The sequence below is a fragment of the Castor canadensis genome, chromosome 1 (assembly GCF_047511655.1).
Source record: "Castor canadensis chromosome 1, mCasCan1.hap1v2, whole genome shotgun sequence".
Classification (NCBI taxonomy): Eukaryota; Metazoa; Chordata; class Mammalia; order Rodentia; family Castoridae; genus Castor; species Castor canadensis.
The window spans coordinates 773433-799120 of record NC_133386.1 but is presented as its reverse complement, the minus strand read 5'-3'; the positions used below and the strand labels follow the sequence as shown (position 1 = coordinate 799120).

At 42.9% G+C, this 25688-nt stretch overlaps 1 long non-coding RNA gene across 1 annotated transcript in view; it reads right to left on the bottom strand.

Annotated features, from left to right (window-relative positions):
* LOC141422492 (uncharacterized) overlaps positions 1–23290 on the bottom strand; it is a 30725-nt gene extending 7435 nt beyond the window's left edge. The window contains exon 1 of the long non-coding RNA XR_012447072.1: positions 22137–23290. This is a non-coding gene — a long non-coding RNA (uncharacterized lncRNA). The remainder of the gene's footprint in view (positions 1–22136) is intronic.
* Between the last annotated feature and the right edge of the window lie 2398 nt (positions 23291–25688).

The window sequence follows — 25688 nt, the reverse complement described above, 5'->3', positions numbered from 1 at the left end:
TAGTTCAGTTGTCCTTGTTGTTATTATGTTAAGGCAATGGAATACGATTTGAAATCTGCATTTTGTCTTGCTATGTCAATCATAGTGTGCAAAATTACCCTCAGTTAGGTAGCACCTAGGGCATATCATGTCCGCTGGGTAAACACTGAGAAAAGTGTCACTTGGTGACCTTTGATTTTTAAAAGCCTGAACTGTGGAATAGGTAAATGTCTGGGATAAAACGGTGAGTAGGAAAAGACTTTGCTGCTCCTCTCCACAAATTAAGATTTGTGTGGAGTTTCTGGGCTGGGCGGAGGAGAGGAAAGTCAAAGTAGCTTTACTTCTGTGGATTCCATAAAGGCCAGACCTCTGGTTTTTGCTGATCAGTTCCGAAGCCAAGTCCTGGAAAGGCAGCTGGCAGACTCCCCGCACCACTGTGTATCTCTAACGAGGGGCTGTTTCTCCATTCTAGGAGGTAACGAGGCCTGACCAGGGCCAAAGGACCTTGAAGGCAGCAATCGGCCTGGTGGCCTCCACAGATGCAGCATGGGCAGTGACAAGGACTGCATACTCTTCATCAAGCAGGACCTCACCCTAGAAACTCCTGACTCCCCCAGAAGCCCAATCAGGGATTGGAGGGTGAAGCAGTACAGATTTGACTGAGGGCCTCCTGCCTTTTGCAAAAGGGAAGCAAGCAATAAAAACTGAAAAATGCAGGTAGTGCTGAAATGTGACTCAATGTAGGATGCTGTGCCTAGCAGGCACTTTAATAATAATAATAAGAGTAATAAAAGAAAAGAAAAGTAAAGTTACACTTTGTACGCCCCTGAGAGTGTGGACTAAGATGGCGCCTGCCACAGGACACACAGCAACTCAGCCATCGTGACACGCTAGCTCCTGGCTCCTGGGGCTCTGATCTCCCTGATTCCCTGCAGTAGGAAGCAGCACCCTCAGCCGTTCACACACCACGCTCTGCCTTGGTGGCTCACGCAGTGACACAAGGTGTTGCTTCAAAGATGTGACCACCTCAGCTTTTCCAAAATTATTATGGTTCATCTTTCCTAAGGTCTTGGTAGGTAGGCTCAAGCCCTCACGACTGAATCACCTCCTTTTCAAAGCCCCAGTGGGTATTAAGTCCACAGCAGGTAGTGTTTCATCATCTTCTCAGTGACTTCCTGTCTGGCAATCTTTGGACTGACAGTAATGGATCCTCGGTTTCATAAGTGATTAAGTGGTACTGGTGGTGCTATGGTGAGTGCAGCTGCCTTCCATGAAAGACAAAGTGAATCAAATACAATGAACACAGAACTAACAATAGGAGGACTTTCGAGGGCTTATTGCACGCAGGTGACACCCTATGTCTATGATGTATCCAGACAGGGAGAGATAGATACGCACGCACACACTCACACACACGCACACGCGCGCAGTCAGCCCTCTGTGTCTGCAGGTTCTGCATGCATGGATTCAGCCAGACATGGGTTGAAAATACTTTTAAACTTGCATCTGTACTGAGCATTCACAATCCATTTGGTTCACAAGTCCCTAAGCAATGCCGTGTGACTATTCTGCACATGGCACGTGTGCTAGGTTTTATAAGCCGCCAAGCAATGGTGTGCAGCGTGCAAGAGGATGTGAGGATTCTGTGCAAATACCGCATTTTATGGACCAAGTCTGAGCATCTGTGGACTTGGGTATTCAGGGGCGGTGGTTCTGGAATCAATCTCCCACCAAACACGTCCATGTGCAACACACAGCATCGCCTCCAACTTGCAAACCATTAGAAGCAGCACAGAGACAGAAGCATCTAGAATCTTTGTTTCTTGACTGGCATTCTTTTTTAAGCACCCATGGTTTCAGCGAAGGGACTATAAGCAGACTGGGGTTGCACTCTGCTTCTCCCATGGACTCACTGCCCAGCTTAGGAGGCCACAGGAATTCTCTGCCTCAATTTGGGATAGATATGTGGGACAGTCTTAGCCCCTCTCCAAGACATGCAAGGATCAGGCTAGGTGATACACATCCACCACAGACACATAGAGACCCTACAGTATTGAGGATCCTTATAGGATCACACAGAAGACAGACACACAGATGTGAAAAAAGCTATCAGTTTTCAGATCAAGTGTAGAATTTACATAATCCTAAGAGTAGTAAACTGATATTTACAGAGCAGAGCTTGACCTGGCTGCACATGTTGCTCTGGTGGGAAAGCTTAATTCTTATTTCAAAGGCAAAACCAAAATCTGATTTCATGTTGGAGCAAAAGTGCCCCTATTTACAAGTCCCCAAATACTTTCACGATCATAAACATCTCGTGTTTACTTTAAAATTTGTGTTCAGTTGGGTCATCAGCTGTGCTCATCAGTGAGAACAGCATTAAACCACACACATTCTGGATTTTTTTTTTAAAAGGTGTATCTGTTCTGTTCCAAATAACTCAGTCTGCAAACACCGCTCCAGACTTCGCACTGATGACATTTGGAGTAGTAATAACTTGCTCGGGGTAGCTCTTGAGACAGCTAGAAATACTTTTCAACAGCTGTGGCACTTTTATTTCAAACTCTTGAACTGTTACAATAAAGAAAAAGCACTAAAGCCCATAATGTTAGTGACACGATGTTTGTTTGTTGTTTTTCAGACAGGGTCTTGCTATATGGCCCAGGCTGGCTTCCAACTCTCTATGTAGCCCAGGCTGGTCTCCACCGCCCAGGTGCTGGCATTATAGGTGTGAACCACCATATGTGACTGGTGACATGAATTTAGATTGAATTTGGAGAAGGATTTAATCTGCTGCTGTCCAGTCCTGGTCAATGCAAATACAATGTGAAATATGCTTCCCAGGTCTCTGTTTGTGTTAGTGATGCCCATTAGGGGGTGGGATTGCTGAGGAGAGAACAGCATGCAGGAAAAGGAGGCACGGACTGCTGCCAGGCAAGCTCACAAACCCATGTTGAGCTTGGTATTGTGGCAAAATGGAGCTGCAGGTAATCCATGAATGAACCACTTGTAGAGAGATTTTTAAAGACACAGGGGCTGGAAGAGTCCCTCTAGAGCCAAGGGATGAGAAATGGGAGAATCTCTGGAAGTCCTGCAGTGAGGAGAACCGGAGCTGTCATAATTCAAAGGACATATTGCTTATCTCACTTGCAAGGCTCAGAAACTCAGCTTGGGAAAATGGCAGAAAGGTGACATCCCAAGGTCACTGGAATGTCCAACAGAGTTGAAAAACAAAATGGACCTTCGGATCAGGACAAGCCAGAGCTAGAGACTCAGATCCACAGGGCTTTTTGTTCACCGTTGTGTCTTCCTGTGATGTGTTCCCCTTAGTTTTCCTTCTCTTTGGAAACCATGGTTCTGATTCAGTGATCCATATGGCCCAAGAAAACAGGGCCAGCACACACCACTTTCAGCAACAGAAGACCTGGCCAGCCCAGCCTCTCAGTTTAGCTCTGGCTTCTACTTCTCCCCCATTTAATTTCAAAATCTGGACTGAACTGACAAGAAATGGGCAAACAGAGACAGGCCCTCTGTCTACCAGAGAAAAATCATCATTTCCTGTTGAATGAGGGGCTGTGGCTCCCATGGTGACAAGGAAACAGAAGATGAGGAGTTGGTGTCTCCATACCTAAAGTCTGAGTGAAATGATGGACTAGAGGAAACTGCCTGCATGCAGAGGTGATGAGGATGCTGTCTGCCTCAGCCCAAGATGGACAATGTCCCCCAAATTCTGTACCACAGGGCTTCCCTCACAAGTCTTCAGTTTAATGTATATGGTCTGCATAACATGAGTACACCAAGTCAAGTAAGCAACAGAAATGAAAGCTCCGGGATGATCACTGGCACACCAGGTGGAAGGAAACCTAAGAGTTTCCTGGAAGGCCACACCTGCAGCAAAGCCGCAGGTCAAGCTCTGCTAAAGACCAGCCCTGAGTGTTCCTCAAGAATTAGAACTAGCAGACACAACATAAGGCAGAAACAGTGTACCAAGACCCTCGGACAACAGACCTGCCAGTTGTAGTCTTTAAGTATTTCTACAAAGAAACCATAAAAAACAAAAAAGAACTACCAGAAACAGAAATAGTCATTGCATCTAGACATTCAACCCATGTGTTAGAGCTAGTTCAAAATGGTTGAAGAGAGAATTTATTAACTGGAAATCAGAGGCAAAGAATTTATCCAGAAGTAAGTAACTTATGAAGTGAGAGGAAGAAAGGAGGGAAAGAAAATTTAGATGATGGACTAATCCCAATAGTTATCCAATAGGATTTCTAGAAGGAATGAAAGCAGTGAAAACGGGGAATGTTTAAAGACATAATAAATAGAAGTATCCAGATTTAAGAAAAAAAAATCAAACCATCGTTGATGAAGCAAAATGAGTTCCAGGAAAGATAAAGAAAATTAAATCCACACCTGCCTTCCTGGTGACGCTCAAGGATGGGCAGTAATGGTCTCTCTAGATGAACGGGCTGGCTTCTGATTCTACCTCACATGGGCAGACCCCAGGGACACAGGACACACCACTCACAGAACTTGGGTTTCAGTCAGGTATGGTGAGTGGGGCGGTATGGGTAGTGTGGTGTGACTGTTACTTATAACCCCAGTGTCTGTGTGTCAGTCCCACTGTTGGTTGTTGGACATTAACTCTGCATTGTGTGATTATCTGAAAATCAGTCCTGAATCACATCACATTTTGTTTCATGTTTTATACTTTGAGCTCAGTCGTCCCCACATACACGTCATAGAGCTATTCAAGGGGTGTGGTCTAAGAGGTAGAGCGCCTGCCTAGCAAGCACAAGGCCCTGAGTTCAAACCCCAGTACTGACAAAAAAAAGTCTCCATTAAACGTAACGTTTGTTGTGAGTCCTATCGTGCAAACGTCATCAGATGAAGAGGCTTCTTTCTCCTGCTTTTCTAGATTTCCCTCAAGGTCTAAACAGTGAGGGACTCTCAGCATGTACCTAGAGAGAGAGAGAGGACCCTCGCTTGAGTTTGTCAAGAAAGTGAGGCCAGCCTGGACCTTGCATTTGGGACAAGGCTCCCAAAATTCAGTGGGCTCACATCCTCTTTAGGGTTCACGCGGGCTTTGTTTGTACCTGAAATGGGCCAATCAGTCAATCATCACCCTTTAACATTATATGCAGCTGGTGTCAGGATAACAAAGACCTGGCTGTGAAACAAGGGGATCTACAAACACTGCTGGTCAGAAGGCAAAACTGCACCTCCACTCAGAAAATAGCTCAGTTTCTTCTGAAGTAAAACGTATGCTTAATAAATGACATGGAAATCCACACTCAAGTGCTCACCCAGGGGCAATGAAAGCACGTGTTCCGCAAAGAGCCACTCAGAAGTGTTCTGACATCTTGCTCATGACAGACGGACATCAGAGACCATGACAATGACCACAAGCTCCACATCTCTAAGCCACACAGCACCAGTCATGGTGAGAAAAGCCACCATGCACTCCAGCCACACCCAACTGAGTCTCACAAGCACCACGTGCACTCATGCAGCCACACCCAGTTCACACAACTCCCTGAAAGAAGCAAGTCAGTGCTGCGGTCCTTCCTCCTGAGCACACAGGCTGACCCAAGCGACAAGCTCTGTGTCCAGCACCAGCAGCCAGCCGGGCAAGCCCACTATCCTCCCGGAAACCTGGCTGTTAGGGCATTTCTATCAACATCTGACTCCCTGCTGGACAGACAGACCATGTGTTAAGCCACAAATTAAGTCTGAATAAATTTAAAAAGATAACTATCTACATAGTTATCTTTTTCTTTTAAAATTTCTTATTAGCGCACATTAATTGGACTATGTAATGGGTCACACTTGTCCTACATGTTTAAAAGGAGCTTTGGTCACATTCACCCTCTGATGCCCTCCTTGTCCCCCATCCTCTTCTCAAAGTCCCCTGTGCTCACAGCATAACGGGATGAAATCAGCAATCAATAACTAAGTCAAAGTGGAAAAACTCACAAACTTGTGAAAATTAAGACATGCTTAAATAAGCAGTGGCTCAAAAAGAAACCGCAAGGAAATTAGAAAATGCTTGGGAATGAGTGAAAGCGAGACAAAACAAAAGAAGTGACAGGACCCAGGAGAGGAATGCTGGGGAGCTGTGCTCTAGAGGCTCCGCTGATGGATGGGAAGGCAAAGCCACAACCAGATCCACAGCCTGGGGACCAGAAAACAAGAACGAATGAAAGCCAGGGCAAGCAGGTGGGAATGAGAAAGAGCAAAGCAAAGATACGCAAGTGAAGAGCTGAAAACAGCAAGGAAACCCAGTTAAACCAAAAGTCCCTTCTTTGAAAGGTAAAAAATATTGACACATAAAATTTTATTTAGATGGACCAAGAAAGAGAGAGAAGAATGAAATGACTTAAATCACACGAGAAAGTTAGGGCACCACAACTGGTTCATTTCCCCAGGAATAACACTGAAGGAAATTATTATCAAGAATAACTCTAGAGGATAGCTAACCTGGAGGAGACTCAAAAATTCCCATTCAGTTCACCAGCAACTGAGTCTGGCACCATGAATAAACAAGTGGAACCCCCTCCTCGAAGGCAGGGATGGTTTAACACATGAAGGTCAGCCAATGTCATACACCACAATAGCAGAACAAAGGGAAAATCCACACATAATCTATACTGAGGCAGAAACCATTTTGACAAAATTCACGTTTTAGGATAAGAACAGTCAGCAAGGTAAAAATGGAAGAAGACCAGCGCAGTACAATACAGCCCTATAAAACCCACAGTGAACATCACAGTCGGTGCTGAGAGCCTGGAAGAGTCTCCTCTTGCATCAGGACAGGTGAAGGGTACCCACTTCCACCACTTCTCTTCAAAATAGTGTGGAGGCTGTAGCCAGAGTAATTAAATAAAGAAAAGAAACAACTGGGATACAAACTGGGAAGGAAGAAGTAAATTCTGTTTGTTGGCAGATAATACAATTTTGTATACAGACAGCCATAAAGATTTCATTTAAAAAAGTTGGAATTAATTTACTCGCCAAAGTAACATGATACAAAGTCAACACACAAAAATCAATTGCCTTTCTAAGCACAATGAACAAGGAGTTAGCAAAAACAATCCCACGCATAATAACATCATAAAGAATATAATACTTAGCAATTAACTAAATTTGCAAGATGAAGTTACAAAACATCACTGAAATAAATTACAGAAGCATAAATTGATGGAAATATTCTAGGTTCATGGACTGGAAAACAGCACTGTTAAAATGACCACGCTACACAAAGTGACATGCAGATTCAACACCATCCTTATCAAAACCACGCTTTTTCAGAAACAGCCATCACATAGACTCTCAAAGGACACTTAACAGCCAAGACTTGACAAAGATTCAAACTCTAAGATTAACAACTCTGCATTTCAAAACTTACTGCAAACCTACAGTAATCAAAACACAATAGTACTGGCATAAAAAACAGAAATTTGTACCAAGGATACAGGATGGAGAGCCAAAAGAAATAAACCCCTGCATGCACGAGCGCACCAAAGAAATTTAAAATAATAAAACTCCTAAAGGAAGACATATTTCACAGCATTATAATTCCAAGCTACGACACCAAAGACAGAGGAAAAGTAGAATGACTGCACTTCATGAAAGTGCTCAATAAACTCGAGGCTGAGGTCTATCTCAGGGGCAAGGTGCTTGCTTCCCATGCACGCGGCCCCACAGGTGTGGGAGGGGGAAGACGGCACAGAATGGGATGGGAGAGAGCTTTGCAAGTTACACATCTGATAGGGATTAGTATTCAGAATATACATAAAACTCCTCAAACTGAACACCAAAAACCCAACAACCTGATTTTAAAATGGGCAAAGCTCTTCAACAGATATATCTCCAAAGATAATAATACAAATTGCCAATAAGGACCTGAAAAAATACTCACATCCTCTAATCTTTAAGGAAATGCAAATCAAAACTACTATCAGATGCCACCCATTGGGATGGCTATGGCTGAAAGAAAAATAAAATACCAAATGTTGGTGACAATGTGGAAAAGTTGGATCTCTTGCGCACTGTTGATGGGACTGCAAAATGGCACCACTGCTGTGGAAAACAGTTCCTTGAGCACATCCATATGATGGGGCCACACATGGCAGCTGCAGGACACCAGGGCCACTGTGACACAGAGAGGGTGTGCAGCAGTGGGTCCAGAGCTGAAGACAATTGCGCATGCACGGACACTTCAGGCAACAGAAGCAACTTCCCCAGTTAAGTGACATCTGACCTGCCCCTCACCCCCACACTGCGTAAACACTTCTGGGAAGAAGCTGGAGTGCAGGGCCAGGGAACAGGGCCATCTTCCAGCCTCCAGGACTGTCCCCAGGCTCCCTGTCCTGCCACCCATTGGTTCAACAGAGGCTTTCTGTTTTTTCTGGAAAGAAGATGGCAGAGTCTGAAAAGAACCTAAAAACTTAAATGTATTAACTATGTGTCTTGAGACTTTTCAGCACATGTAGCTTGCTAATAATTTCAATTTCTGCTGTAATTTCCTGGGCCAGCCCAGTATTCCCAGAGCCACGTAAAGTAAAAGAGTCAATTTTCAATTGAATTCTAGTCATTAATACATCCCTTTCCCATTATTTTAAGCCTGCTTCAATCTAGCCTGATGTTCCCATGAGATTTCAGCGCAAAAACCAAAGAAGCAAAAGCGAAGCAAATCTATTCTTAATTACATCCCATGTGTCATGCTGGACTCACCTACTGTGAAAGGGAATTCCCTCTAATAAGTGCATTAAAACAGAAGTGATGCATTGGACTTAAAGTGTGCTAGATCCTGAAGTCCTGGAAGAGCGCACGGATGAATAAAGCCCGCTGGATAGATGAATGGAAAGAGGACACAGAGATACGCAGCTATGCACCAAGACACAGGTGGAGGATGGTTGGTGGGGTCCTCCTGGTTGGGAAGTCCTCTGTTCGTGGCACTGCAGTATAAAGACTCACAGGATTCTGTTTCAGATGGACGAGTCACCATACTGCGAACATTCTGCTGAGGCTTTCATGAAAATCAGTTGTTTTAGGCAGTGGGGTTTCTATGGAAGAAGTGAAAACTATATCTCCTTCATTCTGTGTATTTGCCACGAGTCCTTACGTGCAGTCCTCCTAGAGCCACAGTATCAGTTGGTTATAATTACACCTACAAATTAATAAGTGGCATGTTGTACTCCATGTGACAATGCCATACTGAAGTTGAGCAAATTCGTCTTTGGGGGTGGACATAAATTGTATGAAATCACACCACTTCAGTATAATTGTTAGTTATTTTGGAGAATACGTAAGATCCTGGTAAGCTTCAATCATTGCCAAGCTTGGCTTCTACTTGTGAGCTATCTCTGGAGAGAGAGAGAGAGAGAGAGAGAGAGAGAGAGAGAGAGAGAGAGAGAAGGGAAAAGTTAACCTTGTGAATGACTCCCCTAATGTATCAGTGGACACTTATATCACATATCACGCCATCACTGCTAACCCTTGGGGTAATGACAATAATAAGAACTAGCATTCATTGATCTCCTAGCACAGACAGGGGCACATGCTACTTCATTTAAGCCTCAAAGTGACAACATAAGGCAGGTACATTTTTATACAGGGAACACGGGGAGTCAGAGACTCGTGTGTATGTGAGCAATTCCTTCCAGGTTATATAACTGGTTATGAGAGCTGGGCACGAAACAGAGTAGACGGACAGCACCCCTTCTCCAAGGACAGTCCTCAGACCAGCGACAGTCACCATCCTCCGGCTCTGCTAGAGTGGCAGAGTCCAGCCCAACCCAGACTCACATCGTTGCGTCTTCAAGGACCCGAGTGCGTAGAAGAGAGGAGCTGAGGGATGGACTGTCTCTCTCCAACGTCGTGTGACCAAAGTCATTTGGAAGGCTTGTGGAAACCCAGACTTCAGGGCTCTCCCCTCAGATTTTTAGATGGAGCTGGTCTGGGCTGGGGCCCCAGAATCTGCACTTCTGAGTCCCCGGGGCTGCGGTGGCTGCTGATCCAGGGTCTACACTGAGAAGTACTGTGCCCGGCTGTGCTGCCACCTGAAGGCACCATGGCTCAGCAGCTGAAGAAGCGCTGTGGCTCATGCCTCCCCAAAGCCGAGGTGAGAAGCAGAGCTTCTGGAAGCGTCCTCTACAGTGCACGTCTGCGCGCACACTGCTTTCGTAGAAATGGAATTATGGTTCTCAACCACACACACCAGTTCATGGAGCTAAAGATCGAGTATGCTGCACTTTGGAGGCTACACTTGAAGAACTTCCAAGCACTAATTGCCCCCAGTTTTCCATTTTAATCCTGCTCTCCTTTTGATCCATTTGGGATTTTCAGAAAGATCACAATCAGGATCTGTGTAATAATCCATATGTCATTAAAATACCCATCTTACAAAACCTTGAGCAACTGCAAGTTTTATTCTACTTCACACTGACAGGCTTGATGTAGTCAAAACAAAAAAAATTCAAGAGTCTTGTTAATGCCTGTCTTAGTGGAGCAACTTTTCCAAGTGTCTGGATCTATAATTACTAAGTACTGCCTCCCCTAGTAATTAGTGCTGGAAGTCCAAAACATTGTGCCAAATGAAAAACTGGTCCAATTGAGTAAGGAGAGAAATACAGTGATTCCAATAACAAGAGTGCATAAGAGATTACGGTGAGCTCACTGAGGCACATCAAAAATGTAAAAGAGGTGTAAACCTACACACACTGTCTCCAAAAAATGTGTGTCCTCCACGCTAAAAATGTAACACCTTTCTTAAACTAAATGCGGCCTGAAGCTGGCTCTGTACTTGCAGTTCCTTGGTAGAGAACTTAACCACAGGTACTGTGCAAATAAACCACAACCTGACAAAGAGTAAATTACCATAAAACTGAATCTTACAGATCGCAGAAGCTGAGCCCCAGACAATAGGCCGTCAACTGGTCAGGCCAACACCCAGCAGCCACCAACCAGGCTGCTCCTGCCTCACCTCCCCTCTGTGCAAACCACCTGGCACCCTTGTTTGGTGGCACTGTCATCTGGTACACAGAAGAACCTAAAAGATTAACCGAGTCAAAGTCTGCCTCTCTTAAAAGTTCCTCACAGAAGACAAATGAAAAATCTTGAAAGTGTTTTTCATGGACATTAGTCAAAAGCTTTAGACATCTGTGCAGGAAACCTTGGTCCATTTGCCAGAAAAACAGCATGGTTGCAGATTCTCTTTAATTAGTCACTGGGTTTTGTGTCATTGTAGCTGCATGTGGCTGAGATTCTAGGTGGACGTGACTAGACCTGTATCTGTCCACGTCTGTGTGCCCCTGTATGTCTGTGTGTCCCTGTATGTCCATGTGCATGACATTTCTTTAAGCATCTTTAGGATACTTTCAAGGTAAGTTGTTACAGAGCTCTACTTAACTGGCTTTAGGAGAAAAACAAGGAAGCTGAATGCTTTTTCAAGGTCATATGATCTGGGTGGTCTTTGGTAAATACAAATGTTGTTGCTGTAATTAAAACATAGCTTCACTTTAGTTTTCAGTTTTTAGCACTAAATAGAGAGATAATTCACAACTTTTAAGACCACACAACTACAAGTTTAACCTGAACACAACTGTGTGAGCGGAAGTGACATGTCTGCACCTCAGGGACATCAAACAGCATTGCATAAAAAAAGTATCCTGGTTTAACTCTTGGTTCTCACTGTGTGATGACCGCCCACCACACACATGCAGTGAACACGTTAACGGGAATAATGTCTTCACGACGCCTGGTTTTGGTACTGCAATATGTGTTCTTCAGCACCGCTTCCAGCTCTCTTTGGTAACGTAGGCCCTCGGAGTTAATCTAAGCTAAATATGGACCTTCATGGAAAATTTGGACTAGTTCTGAATGAGATAAAATTTCAAATCCTTAATTGCCAAGCATAAATTTAAGTTTGTATACTGTTGCTAATAAACAGGAAAGATCTTACTTTGAGGAGGCAGTTCCTGGAAACATTGTTAGGAAGACACAGAACGTCTAGCAAGTGTGCCTTGCAGAGGGATGAACACCCACACATCCATGAGTAAAGGCCACTGTTGCATGGGCACATAGGCAACAAGTTCTCCTGAAAGCTGCCAGCACCTGCTCCATGCTGAGTGGGCTTGCCAAGAGCTTTCCTCTTTTCAGTCGAGCATAGGTTGATGTGGGACCACAGCATTGCTTCTGTCCTGAACCCAGGAGACAAGCCCTGCACCTCTGAGCCCATAGCGGATCTTATCTGGCCTTTCTCTAGTAAACCACAGCTCCTGAAATAGATATCTTCACATGTTCAGTGAGATAAGACTGGGTTTTACATTTCTAAGTCATTGAAAACATTGAAGAATACTTTGTGGTGCGTGGAAGTATAAAACCCAATGCCCATAAGTAAAGTTTGTTGGCACACAGGCTCATCTACGTGCATACATCTGGTCTCAGTTGCTGTCTTGCTGTGCTGGCCAGCAGAGTGGCAGTGACAGAGACTGTATGTGAGCTCGAGACTTCACTCTTGTGATAGTTCACTATAGGTCACAGCAATGAATTAACTTCTGTGGGCTGGCGTAATGGCTCAAGTGGTAGAGCACTTGCCTAGCAAGCATGTGATAGCCCTGAGTTCAAATCCCAGTACTGCAAAAACATAAATAAATAATAAATTGGCTTTTTTGGTGATTCTAGGGTTTGAATGCAGAGCCTTGCAAGTGCGAATCTGGTGTTCTTCCACTTGGGCCATGCCCCCAGACCTTTTGCGCTTTACACAAAAGGTAGGATCCTACAATTTTTGCCTAGGTCTGATTTCAGATGGTGATCCTGCTATCTACGGCCTCCCACGTAGCTGGGATGATAGGCACATGCCCAGCTTATTTGTTGATATGGGATCTTGCTACCTTTTGCCTGGCCTGGTCCCAAACCATGATCCTCCTGATCTCTGTCTCCTGCCAGCTAGGATTACAAGTTGAGTCACTGGGCCTTTTGAGTGTAACATGCTGTGCTGTAACGTGAATTTTTGTTTTAGTTCTCCTGAACATTCCCATCATGTTGAAACAGGAAATGAAAACAGGTTTTGTATGTCATGCTCCAGGGTCCTGTGGAGTGTGGGCTATTTTATAAAGAAGTGGACAACAGATCACTTTGGTCACTATGCTAAGACGCGACAGCTGAGCTAAAGGATACAGGATACAACTCTGCAACCAGATGGATCACTAATCACAGTGGTCCCAGCTCACAGAACAATAGTGGTCACAAGAAGAAGACAATTTAAATAGACATCTCAATACAGCTGAATTTCTTGAAAAACTTTAAAAATGGAAACCAACATACATCAAGGTAATTTTCTGAGTGTCTTGTTAGCCAAACAAGGAAAGCTGCTTACCAATTGTGAGTTGATTAAATCATACTTGATATCGCCAGCCAAAGAAATGCATCCAAGAGCTCGTCTGAGACTGTTATATTTGGCTTAGAAAACATATTCTGAGAGGAGATTGACGATGCTCATTTTTAAAAAGGAAAACAATTTTCAAGTGATTTTTCTCAACGCTTGATGACTCAGCCAATGTCATCCCTTCTGCTCAGTTGTTTAAGAAGTCAGCAGTCTTGGGCTAGAGACAGAGCTCCGTGGTGGCATGCTTACCTAGCACACATGAGGCCCAGGTTCAATCCTGAGCAACACACACACATACACACGCACACACATACATGCACACTCACATACATGCACACACACACATATGCATGCACACACATGACCTCAAGAAGTTATGGTATGGATACTACAAGTCTCATGTGCTGAATGCAGCAGTGCTCAGAGGTAGAGCTTTGGGGAGGTGATTTGATCATGAAGGCTCTGACCTCATCAAAGGAGTAATCCACTGATAGGTTTGTACTTCAACGGGCCATTGGCAGGTGGTGGTGTCTTTAGGACGTGGGGCCTCATCGGAGGACATAAGTCACTGGGGGTGTGTCTGTGGAGAGTACATTTTGTGTCCTGGCCCTTCCTCGCTCTTTCTCTTTTGTTTCCTGGCTGACACGAGGTAAGCAGCTTTTCTCACCTCATGCTCCCTGCTGTGATGTTCTACACCACTACGGGCCTAAAAGGAACCAAGTGACCATGGACTGAAACCTCTGAAACCGTGAGGCACAATAAGTTTTTTCTGGGCTATTGGGAGCAAGATAGCAGATTATAAGCATTCACAGTTTTGATTCCTTGAATGAGAAGAGTCATGTAGCACAAGAGAGACTAGATCCTGAAGAGAGGGAAAGAGGAGGATTGCTGTGAATCACAAAAGAGGTGGCAGGACAGAAAAAAAGGCATGGAGAAACAAGGCAACAGAGGAAAGCAACAGACAGTTCCAAGCCTGTCACTGGCTCCTCAAAGGAAGCTGAAGGCGCCATCACAAGGTAAGACAGATGGTACCAGTGACAGACAGGCAATTGTAGCTACAGGAAAAGCCCATGCCTCCCACAAGGTTTAAACTCAGTGCAGGGATTTGGTGAGACAGTGACTGCTCTGTGTGGAAGGCTGGGTCTTGGTGAACAAAGATGTTCTGTCACTCCTGTTATCTCAGAGGGCCATGGCAAGGTGCCATCTTGAAAGAGGACCTATTGTCTGGTCAGAGCTCCTCAAGGGGCTTGAAAACAACAGAGGACATCATAGCTCAGGGAATCTTGGGACACTTGGGCACAGTGTCTGAATGGGAGACAGCCACGAGAGGTGGTCATGGAGAGAAGATGGTTGTGAAGAGACATTCAAGCAGCAGGGAGCTCAGGAAGGAATGGATGCAGTAGCCAGAGGCCATGCCTGCCCCGTGGAGAAACAGGTCTCATTGCCTGGAGGTCAAGGGAAAAACAAAGCTCAGCCTGTAGCAGTTGTAATATTTGGCCTCCTGGCTGCACACATAGGCTCTTAGGTGAGTCAGAGGGCCATGGACACAGATTCAGCCTGTGAAGTCATGTGATTTCCACAGCCTTCTCCCTCCACAGTGAGGTGAACTATTGGGCGGGGTCTGAAAGCCTTGAGGACCACCTCCAGGAACTGCATCCTCACATGTGTCTGCTGAAAGAGGATCTGATGTCCTCCAATCCAAGCTTCAGAATCATATGACTTCCACAGCTCCCCCCTCCACAGGGCACTGAACTTCCAGGCAGGGTCTGAAAGCACTGAGACCTGCCACTGGGAGCTGCATGCTGGCAAGTGTTTTCTGCCTGGCAGATTAAGGGCCAGAGTCCAGACCCTCTGATTCACAGGACTTCCACAGCCTCCTGCTCCCTACACAGATGTGAATGCTAGACGTGGATGGAGGTGAATACTAGATGGGGTCTGTAAGCTAGGACCAACAGGCAGAGCCACTAAGTACCTCACTTCTCCCAGCCAGTGCAGAACTCAGAACTCTTTTGCTCTCCAACTCTCTAATGCCTTCAAGGGTTGTGCCAAGGCTTGGACACTTGCTGTCTTGAGCTAGATCTGTGTCTCTCACCCTACACAAAAAATCAGTTCATTGGTAGAATCTACATAGTAGAAATGGCTACACTACCAAAAGCAATCTACATGTTTAATGCAATCCCAATGACTTTCATAACAGAGATTGAAAAATCTACCCTAAAGTTCATTTGGAAACACAAGAGACTGAGAATAGCCAAGACAATACTCAGCAAAAAGAGCAATACTCAATACTGGAGGTATACAATACCCGACTTCAAACTATATTACAAAGCAATAGCAATAAAAACAGCATGGTACTGGCACAAAAACAGACACGAAGACCAGTGGAACAGAATAGAGGACCCAGATATGAATCCACACAACTCTAACCACCTTATTTTTGACAAAGGTGCCAAAAATATACAATGGAGAAAAGACAGCCTCTTCAACAAATGTTTCTGGGAAAAGTGGTTATCCGTCTGCAAGAAACTGAAACTAGATCCATGTTTATCATCCTGTACTAGTATCAACTCAAAATGGATCAAGGACCTTAATATCAGACCCAAAACTCTGAAGTTACTACAGAAAGGAGCAGGAAACACTCTGGAAGTAATAAGTATAGGCCAGGACTTCTTCAATAGAACCCCAGCAGCCCAGCAACTAAGAGAAAGAATGGACAAATGGGACTTCATAAAATTAAAAAGCTTCTGTACAACAAAAGAATGGTCTCTAGACTGAAGAGACCATCCACAGAGTGGGAGAAAATAGTTGCCAGCTACACACCAGACAAAGGACTGATAACCAGAATATGGAGGGAACTTAAAAACTAAACTCTCCCAAAATCAATGAACCAATAAAGAAATGGGCAACTGAACTAAACAGAACTTTCTCAAAAGAAGAAATTCAAATGGCCAGAAAACACATGAAAAAATGCTCACCATCTCTAGCCATAAAGGAAATGCAAATTAAAACCACACTAAGATTCCACCTCACCCCTGTTAGAATAGCCATCATCAAAAACACCACCAACAACAGGTGTTGGCAAGGATGTGGGGAAAAAGGAACCCTCTTACACTGTTGGTGGGAATGTAGACTAGTACAACCACTCTGGAAAAAAATTTGGAGGCTACTTAAAAAGCTAGACATCGATCTACCATTTGATCCAGCAATCCCACTCCTAGGGATACACCCAAAACAATATGATACAGGTTACTCCAAAGGCACCTGCACACCCATGTTTATTGCGGCACTATTCACAATAGCCAAGTTATGGAAACAGCCAAGATGCCCCACCACTGACGAATGGATCAAGAAAATGTGGTATCTATACACAACGGAATTTTACTCAGCCATGAAGAAGAATGAAATCTTATCATTTGCAAGTAAATGGATGGAACTGGAGAACATCATTCTGAGTGAGGTTAGCCTGGCTCAGAAGACCAAAAATCGTATGTTCTCCCTCATATGTGGACTTTAGATCAAGGGCAAATACAGCAATGTTGTTGGACTTGGGTCACATGACAAGGGGACAGCACATATGGGAGGTATGGGGATAGTTAGAAAACCCAAAATACGAAAGCATTTGATGACCCCACTCCAGAGGAATTAATACAGAAACCTTAAAGTGACAGAGGTTAACACAAGAAGGGGATCAGGAACCAGTGAAGCTCTCTGTATAGCTGTCCTTATCTCAACTAGCAAAAACACTATGACTTTCTTATTATGCTTATGTCTTCTCTTCAACAAAGCTAGAGATAAGGGCAGAACAGGTTCTGCCTGGAAGTGAGTTGGGGTGGGGAAGATAGGGTGGGGGTGGGGGGCAGGGGGAAGAAATGACCCAAACAATGTATGCACATGTGAATAAACGAATAAAAAAAAGCTACTAAGGAAAAAAAATCAGTTCAGAATGGATCAACTATACAAATGTAAGACAAGAAACTTTGAAAATACCAGTGGAAAACAGAGGGAAGACCCTTGAAGATACAAGCATAGGCAACACCTTTCTGAATAGGATTCTAATTGCTCAGGAAATAAGAGAAAGATTTGACAAATGCAGGTACATCAAATTAAAAGCTTCTGCACAAAAAAGGAAATAATTACCAACATTAAGGGATAGACCACAGAATGGGAGAAAATCTTGGCCAGCTACTCATCAGATAAAGGATTAATATCCAGAATATATAAAGAACTACAAAAATTAAACACAAAAAGAAGAACAATCCAATTAATAAATGGGAAAATGAATTGAACAGACAGTTCTCAAAAAAAAGTACAAGTGGTCCATACACACCTGACGAAATGTTCGACATCAACATAAAGAAAATGCAATGAAAAAGAACACCCAGTTTCTATCCCACCCCAGTCACAATGGCTGTCATCAAGAAAATAAGAACAAGAAAGGTTGACGAGGAGGCCCTTATACACTGTTAAGGGAGTGTAAATTAGTATGGAGCCTCATCAAGAATAGATTTACCCTATGATACTTCTTTACCGCTCCTGGGCATATATGCAATAATGTAAGCCTGCACACAGTGCACAGCCATGTTTACAGTAGCACTATTCACAATAGCCAAGCTATGGAATCAGCTTAGGTGTCCATCTACTGATGAATATGTAAGGGAAAACACACTACATATGCATAATGGAGTGTATTATTCAGCCATAAAAAATCAAAGCATGTGGTTTGTAGGAAAATGGATGGAACTGGAAATCATCTTAAATGAATTAAGGCAGACTGAAAAAGAAAAACATCACATCTTCTCACATGCAAAATCTAGAACTTAAAAAAATATGAATGAGCTGAGCATGGTACCTCACACCTGCAATCCTAGTTACTCAGGAGGCAGAGATCAGGAGAACTATGGTTCAACCATAATCCTCAGCAAAAAAGTCCATGAGATCCCCCAATCTCAAGCCATGAAAAGCTGGGTATGGTGTCAAGCTCCTGTCATCCTAGCAACGTGGGAAATGCAAATAGAATCATGGTCCAGCTCAGGCATGAATGCAAGACCCTATTCATAAAAATAACTGAAGCAAAAAGGACTGGGAGTGTGGCTCCAACTGTAGATTACCTGCTTAGCAAGTGCAAGACCCTGAGTTCAGACTTCAGTATCACCAAAGCAAAAATGAACGACACAAGTATAAAATGGTGTAATTGTCTGGGGGTGGGAACCATGAGGAGGGAGGTGAGCTGAGGTGGTGAAGGGGTGAATATGACCAAAGCACTTCATATGCATGATGAAAACAGAATAATGAAACCTGCTAAAATTGTTTTAAAATGGAGGAAGGAGGAGTAAGAAAGAGTAACAGAGGGGTGAGCTGGATCAAAGTCTATATATGCATGCAGGGAAATAGCACAATGGACCCCTTTGTTATGTATGTACATATTGTTATTAGCATATTATCCACATATATGCTAATAAAAAGGAGCGTAAGTAACTCTTTTCTCTTATCTCAGGCAATTTGCCACAGCAGGAGCACGCTGACTGACAGGAGGGCACAGTCTAAGGTGGTAATGATTCATGCATCCTCTGCATGGAACCACTGTAGACGCAAATGCTCTGATGCAAACTTTAGTGGGATCTAGATGTGCTCTGACGAGCGGTCATAAAGCATGTGAGAAGGAGACAGCTTTACGACCCTTGTGAAATGTGAGGTGTTTAAATCCTAGAATTATCTACTGTGTTGTAGAAAACATCTGGGTTCCTGCTGTGTTATTAAGCCAGTGTCTTCAATGATGGATGCTATCCACCCTGCTTTCCCTGTGAATTTTTGTCATAAATAGAAGCTGAATAACCTGACCTGCCCTACTACACAGAAAGCCACAGCCACCCAGAGGTCAAGTTTAATTGCTGTTGTTGAGCTATATGTAGATGTCCTGCAAAAAGAAAGCCACGTTTGATTTTTATTACATCAAATATAACATATCTTGAATGTTTCTGGGGAAGTGATTACATCACGATCCTGTCTCATTATCTAAGTGCACCTAGAATGTCCTCAGTTTTTTCTCCTTACAACAAAACCTAAAATGTTTACTATCCAGCCCAGAAAAGTCTGCCAACTCCTCCTCTAGATACTGTATTAGTCCCCAAATGATACTTCATATTTTAGCTAACGTCCCATCTGCCATCACTCTTTTAAGTCACAATTCATAAAGAAGCAGTATGCGTGGGCTATAGTTTTGATGGGGTTTGTCCCACAGATTCCTGTCTGGTGGTCCCCAGAGTGGCAGGGTTGAGGTGGTGGGGCCTGTAAGAGATGGGCCCAGTGTAAGGTCATCAGGTCACAGAGGCACTGCCCTTGGTAAGGATTACTGTCCTTATCCTGGAGCCTGGTGAGTGCCTGTGAGGTGGCTGGTTATAAAAAGGGCTGGGGCCTTCTGCTTCCTGTCTTGCCAGGTAGTTGCTCTCTGATGTACCTTTGCTCCTATCAGGGTGCCATCTGCCATGCTGTGATGCAGCAGAGGCCTCAACAGTGGGGCTTCCCAGTCCTAGACTGTCAACCTCCAATCCTTTGAGCTGAATGAACCTCTGTTCTTCACACATTACCCAGCATGCACTTTGTTATAGCAAAAGAAAACAGACGAAGACAGTTTGCATACATGGATAAATGGATGGAAGGATGGAAAGCTAACTTCCTGTTAATTAATCTACTGCTATTCTAAAAGGGAAGTGCAGTCATTACAATAGGCTACAACTGGGGAAGTAAAGGCACCAGTAGGAATTTCCATGTAACACAGGCTACCCCCAAAGAGAGGTCTGCAGATGGAAGGTTACACTGCTTTTCTTCAGACAAAGGATTTCAACTCAAGCTTTAAAAAGAGCTGTAACTATTATACAAAAAGTATTCTAAATTATTTTCTTTCTGCATTGAAAGAGCAGTAGAAACTGACAAAATGCTTTAAACACTCTCCAAATGATAACACCTTAAATTTTGCCAATTACCATGTCTTCTTATCAAGTGAAGATATCTTGAAAGTATAATTAAATTTCATTCACCAAAAGTCTATTCATCAAAAACCAAATCTGCTTTTAATCTTTTCAGTAATGCAATACTTTGAGTTGACATAATGAGGCATGATTTCAACCTAGGTCTAAGTGTCATTTAAGCCAGTTCCTAAATAAAATTTAACCATCACCATGTTTAAAGAGTCCATCCTACAGTCAGCCGCAGTTCGGCTTGAAGGCCAGAAAGCCCTCATATTTCTCATCAGTCAGCTGAATTCCCTGTGCTTATCCTTCTTCAAAGCTAGACTGATAACATGAATGGACCCACAGCAAATTCTTCCATACTAAACTTTCAAGGTTCAAATTGCAAGTTCCAAGAAAACATTAGGCATGTCACTTCTGTTGTATGTTACTATTAAATTCAGGCGTTAGCCTGTTAAATTAGGAAATATCCAACAGTAAAGCTTCTATTCCCCCTGGCTTATTTTCCCCTGAGGGAAGAAAAAGGCCAAACATGAAGTTTTAGCTTTTAGCAGTTCATACCCAATTTTCAACTATAGCTTAAAAAGTGTGGAGAAGCGGAAGGTTTATAAATTATAATTTATAAACAAATTATAATATTTTCCTGAAACTAACAATTGATGACATCACTGCAGGAGGGTAGAGCAGCCCTAGCCATTTGGTTCTAGTCCAACAATTAATTGTTCAGACTTTCTTCATGTAGGAAAGGCATGAAGCAGAAAGTCGATGTCCTAGAGGACCAAAAAACTAAATTAAGTTTAAAACTTAAGTCTGAAAAAAATTCATAAAACCCAGAAGACACATCAAATTATGTTAATCCATTTCACCACTTTCTTAGATTAGAAACAAAGAAATGTTTAATGAGATGTAGGAAGAGGTCATAACCCGGCCATGCTGGCTTTCCAGACCATACACACGACAAAGTTTAATGACATTGTTTGGGGAACTCACATAGAAACAGTTCGACATCAGAATGCAATGAACCAAGTGTCCACACTTCTCTCTTTAGAGATTAGAGAGAATTGATAGTCACCTTTCATTTTATAATAACAGGTCATGCTCCATGTTTCAAGAAAAAGTATGGAAGACAGTGCCTGACTGGTAATCCTTCAGTAAAGTCTTTTATGGGAAAAGTAAACCTAGGAGGAGACAAAAAAGAACAAAGCAGAAAATGAAAGCCAGCAGGGATGGTGATGCCAAAATGTGTTTGACATCACCACCGACTCTAAAGGAAACAGGCATGGATTAAGAAAATCCACCTGAGTGAACTAAAGGATACATGGAAATGTTTTAAATGTTCCAATTCTTTACTGTTGCATGATAGACTACCCCAAAACTTAGTGCTTTGAAGTGAGAGCCCTTTTCTTATACATCCTCAATTAACAGATCAGGAACTGGACCAGCTTGGTGGTGAGTCCACTTTGTGCTGATGGCCGTCACCTACAGGGGCTGGAACTGCTGAAGGACAAGTATAGGACTTCCAGTACATGACCTCACAAGGCCAGGGTGGCTCCAACCCTCTAGAAAACAAAGCAGAAGCTTCATAGTCTTTTATAGCTTGATCTCGAAAAGTTGCAAAAGCACCCTTTTGTCACATCTAATTGGTCAAACAGTCATTTAAACACCTGGGATCAAGGAGAGGGAATAACTGCCTGCCTCTGCGTGAAACAGTGTCAGAGCATTTGTGGCCTCATTTAAAATTCTAGATCCAAAACCCCTTGGTGAGTCCCCTGATCCAAATGAAGTAATTCTCATCTACTTACTCTGACATATTCACACACACCCAGAGATGGCAACGTCAGAAAAATAGCCAGTATTCAGTAGGACGACCTAGGAGCATTCTGAGCTGTGAATCTCCCATACACATGGCTTTGAAAGCGCCCCGAAAACAGAAACATCTCTACAGTGATGCATGCTAGAAATCATAGTTACTTATTTGTCAAGCTAGCATACAGATGTTGCAGGAGGGCTCAGACAGAGAGGGCACCAGAGCTTTTGGGAAGCAAGTTTATTAAGCAGGCCGGCAGTGACTCAGCAGGCTGGAGTCCAAAGGCTGAGCCCCAAGAATAAGGGGGCCTTCCTTATACACCACTTAGGGCAGGTTGCAGAGATGGGAGAGTACAGCTTGTCCCATACAGAGTCACATGCTACTTCATTAGTCGCTTTAACCTCTGGGGTGAGGTGACTGTTCTTTGGTCTCCAGGTAACATTCCCCAATGCCGGTTTTTTCCTTGTTTGACTGTGGCACTCATTAATCTCTCTTTCCCCTCCTTGCCTTCCTGCCAGAGAGAGCATCCACTATTTGCCAGCTCCTGAATTGTTAGATACAGACTAAAGATATTGAAAATGACCTCTTCTCCCACTAAGTAGAGAACTGAGGTGTCAGAGAGTACAGGGAGGGAGGGAAGAGCCACATTTCCACAGAGCCAAGTCATCAGCCGGTACTGAATGGCAGAGTGGAAGCCACCTGACAAATGATTTAAAAAGTGAATGTCGACCAGCCATCTGTACAATCTCACTGTTGACGACCAAGTCTGAGCAGCATTCGCTTTATTCAGAAAGAATAGAGAGAAAACAAGGAAAGTAACACCTTCAGAATAAAATCTAACAAGGCTCTTATAGGAAACTATGGATAGCTACTTAAATCAGAGACATACATTTTAAGATGTAAATCAGATATTACCAAAATTTCCTCCAAAATATATTAAAAGGGTATTACATCAAGATCAAGTTGGGTTTTTCTACAAACAAAAGCTTGGTTTTACAGTTTCAAAAGCACCATTCTAGTGTCTCATTACACCATTACAGAAACACAAATATACATGTACTTCAACAGCTGCAGAAATAGTATGTGTTAAATTTTGTCATTTATTCTTAGAAAAAAGAAATAAAAGATAATTTCTTTCACAAAAGATAATGATAACTACAAAATATAAGGCCCTATATATTTTAAATAACTTCAGAGACACATAAGATATGAATATTCAAAAAATCAACACATTCCAAAATAAAATATTTAAAATCATAAAGATCTGAATTCTTCTCAGATTGGTCTTTGAGTTGACTATATGCCTAATCAAAACTTCATAGTGAGTAAATAATGTTCATGCAGAAGTAAATACAAGAATGGCTATGAGGAAAACAGCAAACCCAACTTCCACTTCTCCATAAAGTCCTAAGAAAACCATCAAAGACTGTTAGAATCCACTTTTTCCAGAACTCTGGGAACCAATCTAAGAGCTGCAACTAGAAAAGCCCTTTCCTCAATAACTGTCCTCACCCCTGCTCTGGATGGAGGGGTTCACAAGGTACTTCAGTAATTTACTTGGCCTATCTAATGTCCCCCTACAAGACTGACTCAAAGGCTTGCCTTTGTGGCACCTGACTCAGGACTGGTCTAGTGCTTACACTGCTAGATGGGGGGTATTTGCCTAAAACACTCACCTGCTGCCCAGGTGAGAGAAAGCATTTGGGTAAAACAACAAATAAGCACAACACTGACAGGGGAGTCTGGAATAAGATGTCTATAAGGGCTTGAAAGCCACAAGTGTGTCAAAGGCTAGGTGCACACTAAAGCCAGACCTGAGAAGGCTCTTTGTTCTCACCTGTGATAGAAATCAAAGCTCTGGGGAAGTAGTGAAGGGTGGTGACACAGAGCTGCAAGCTGGCAGCTGAGTGTCATGCTACACCCCAGTACACAGGTGTGGACTCAGGACTCCTCAGCAAAGACTGGGAGGATTTTTATTTGCTTATTTGTTTGGTTCCAAGCATTTAAGAAAATCTCTGTCCAATCACTAGTTGACAAATACATTAACCGAACAGAGACTTCAATGGCAATAAATGATAAAGATACATACAGAACTTACAGAATTAGTTCATAAAAGTCACTGACTAAAGCAACTATAATAGCAATAAAAATCATTTCCAGAGTACAATGGTCAAAGTTTCATGCAAAGACATAAGAAAGTATGGCCCATACACAGAAAAAAGGAGCAAACTATAGAAATTCTCCCCAAAGGCAACATTGGAATTTCTGGATGAACTCTTTAAATTGGCTATTTTAAATACATTCAAAGAGTTAAAAGAAATGTCTAAAGAATCACAGGATCAGACAGGCCTGGTGGCTCACACCTGTAATTCCAGCTACTCAGGAGACAAAGATCAGGAAGATTGTGATTCAAGGTCAGACTTGGCAAAAAGTCAGTGAGGCCCAGTTCAGCAAAGAGGTAAGGCATTTTGGTTCACGCTATAATTCCAGCTGTACAGGAGGCATAGGTAGGAAGACCAAAGTCCCAGGCTGGCCTGCACAAAAAAACATTTATACATTATCTGAAAAACAACTAAAGCAAAAAGGGCTGGAGATATGGATCAAGTGGTAGAGCACTTGCCTAGCAATTCAAACTTCAGAACCACCAAAAAAAATGGATCAAAGGAAAGTTTAATAATTCTGCCTTGCATAATAAAGAGTACCAATGAGGAGTCAAAAAATATGAAAGGGAAACAAAGATCCCAAAGCCGAAAAACACAGCAACTGAAAAAAGCATATTTCAGCTGGCAGGAAAAAAAATACAAAATTTGAAAATAGATCATTGAGGATATGAGCTAAGGGATGGAAAGGAAAAAGAGTGAAGAAAAATTAAGCAGATCCTCAGAAATCTGAAAATACCATCAAGAATCCCAACACATGGAAGCTGAGAGCCCCAGAAGGAAAGTGGAGAGAGAAAGGTGTAGAAAGAATATTTGGAGCAATAATACTGAAAACTCCCCACATTTCCTGGAAACCAGTGGTGTACACATCCAAGAAGATGAACAAACTCCAAGTCTTACCTTTGCCTCAACACGCCATAATCAACCTGTCCAAGCACAGAGACAAGATGGCAGCAGGACAGCAGCCAGTCATCACTCAAAGAAGCCACCATAAGGCTAATACTGATTTCTCAACAAACACCAGAGCTCATAGTTTAAAGGCAACAAAGTCCCACATTCAGAGTGAAGGGAAAAAAGGACAACCAATGACTCTGTATCCAACAAAGCTATCTTTAACACATTACAAGATAAATATGAAGAAGTTCTTCCCAAACAACAAATGGTTCTGGCTGAATAGAAAGATGCTAGATAACTCAAGCCCACATGGAGGAATAAGCAAGTAAAGGTGACTAGATAGGGAAGTAAAGAACCATAAACACACTTTTATGTATGTTTATAACTCTCGTGACTTTTCAATCTGACTTTAAAGACACATAAGGAAACAATTATAAATAATAATAACAAATCCATACTGACTAGCAAGTAATGTAAAAAAGAGAGAAAAGACA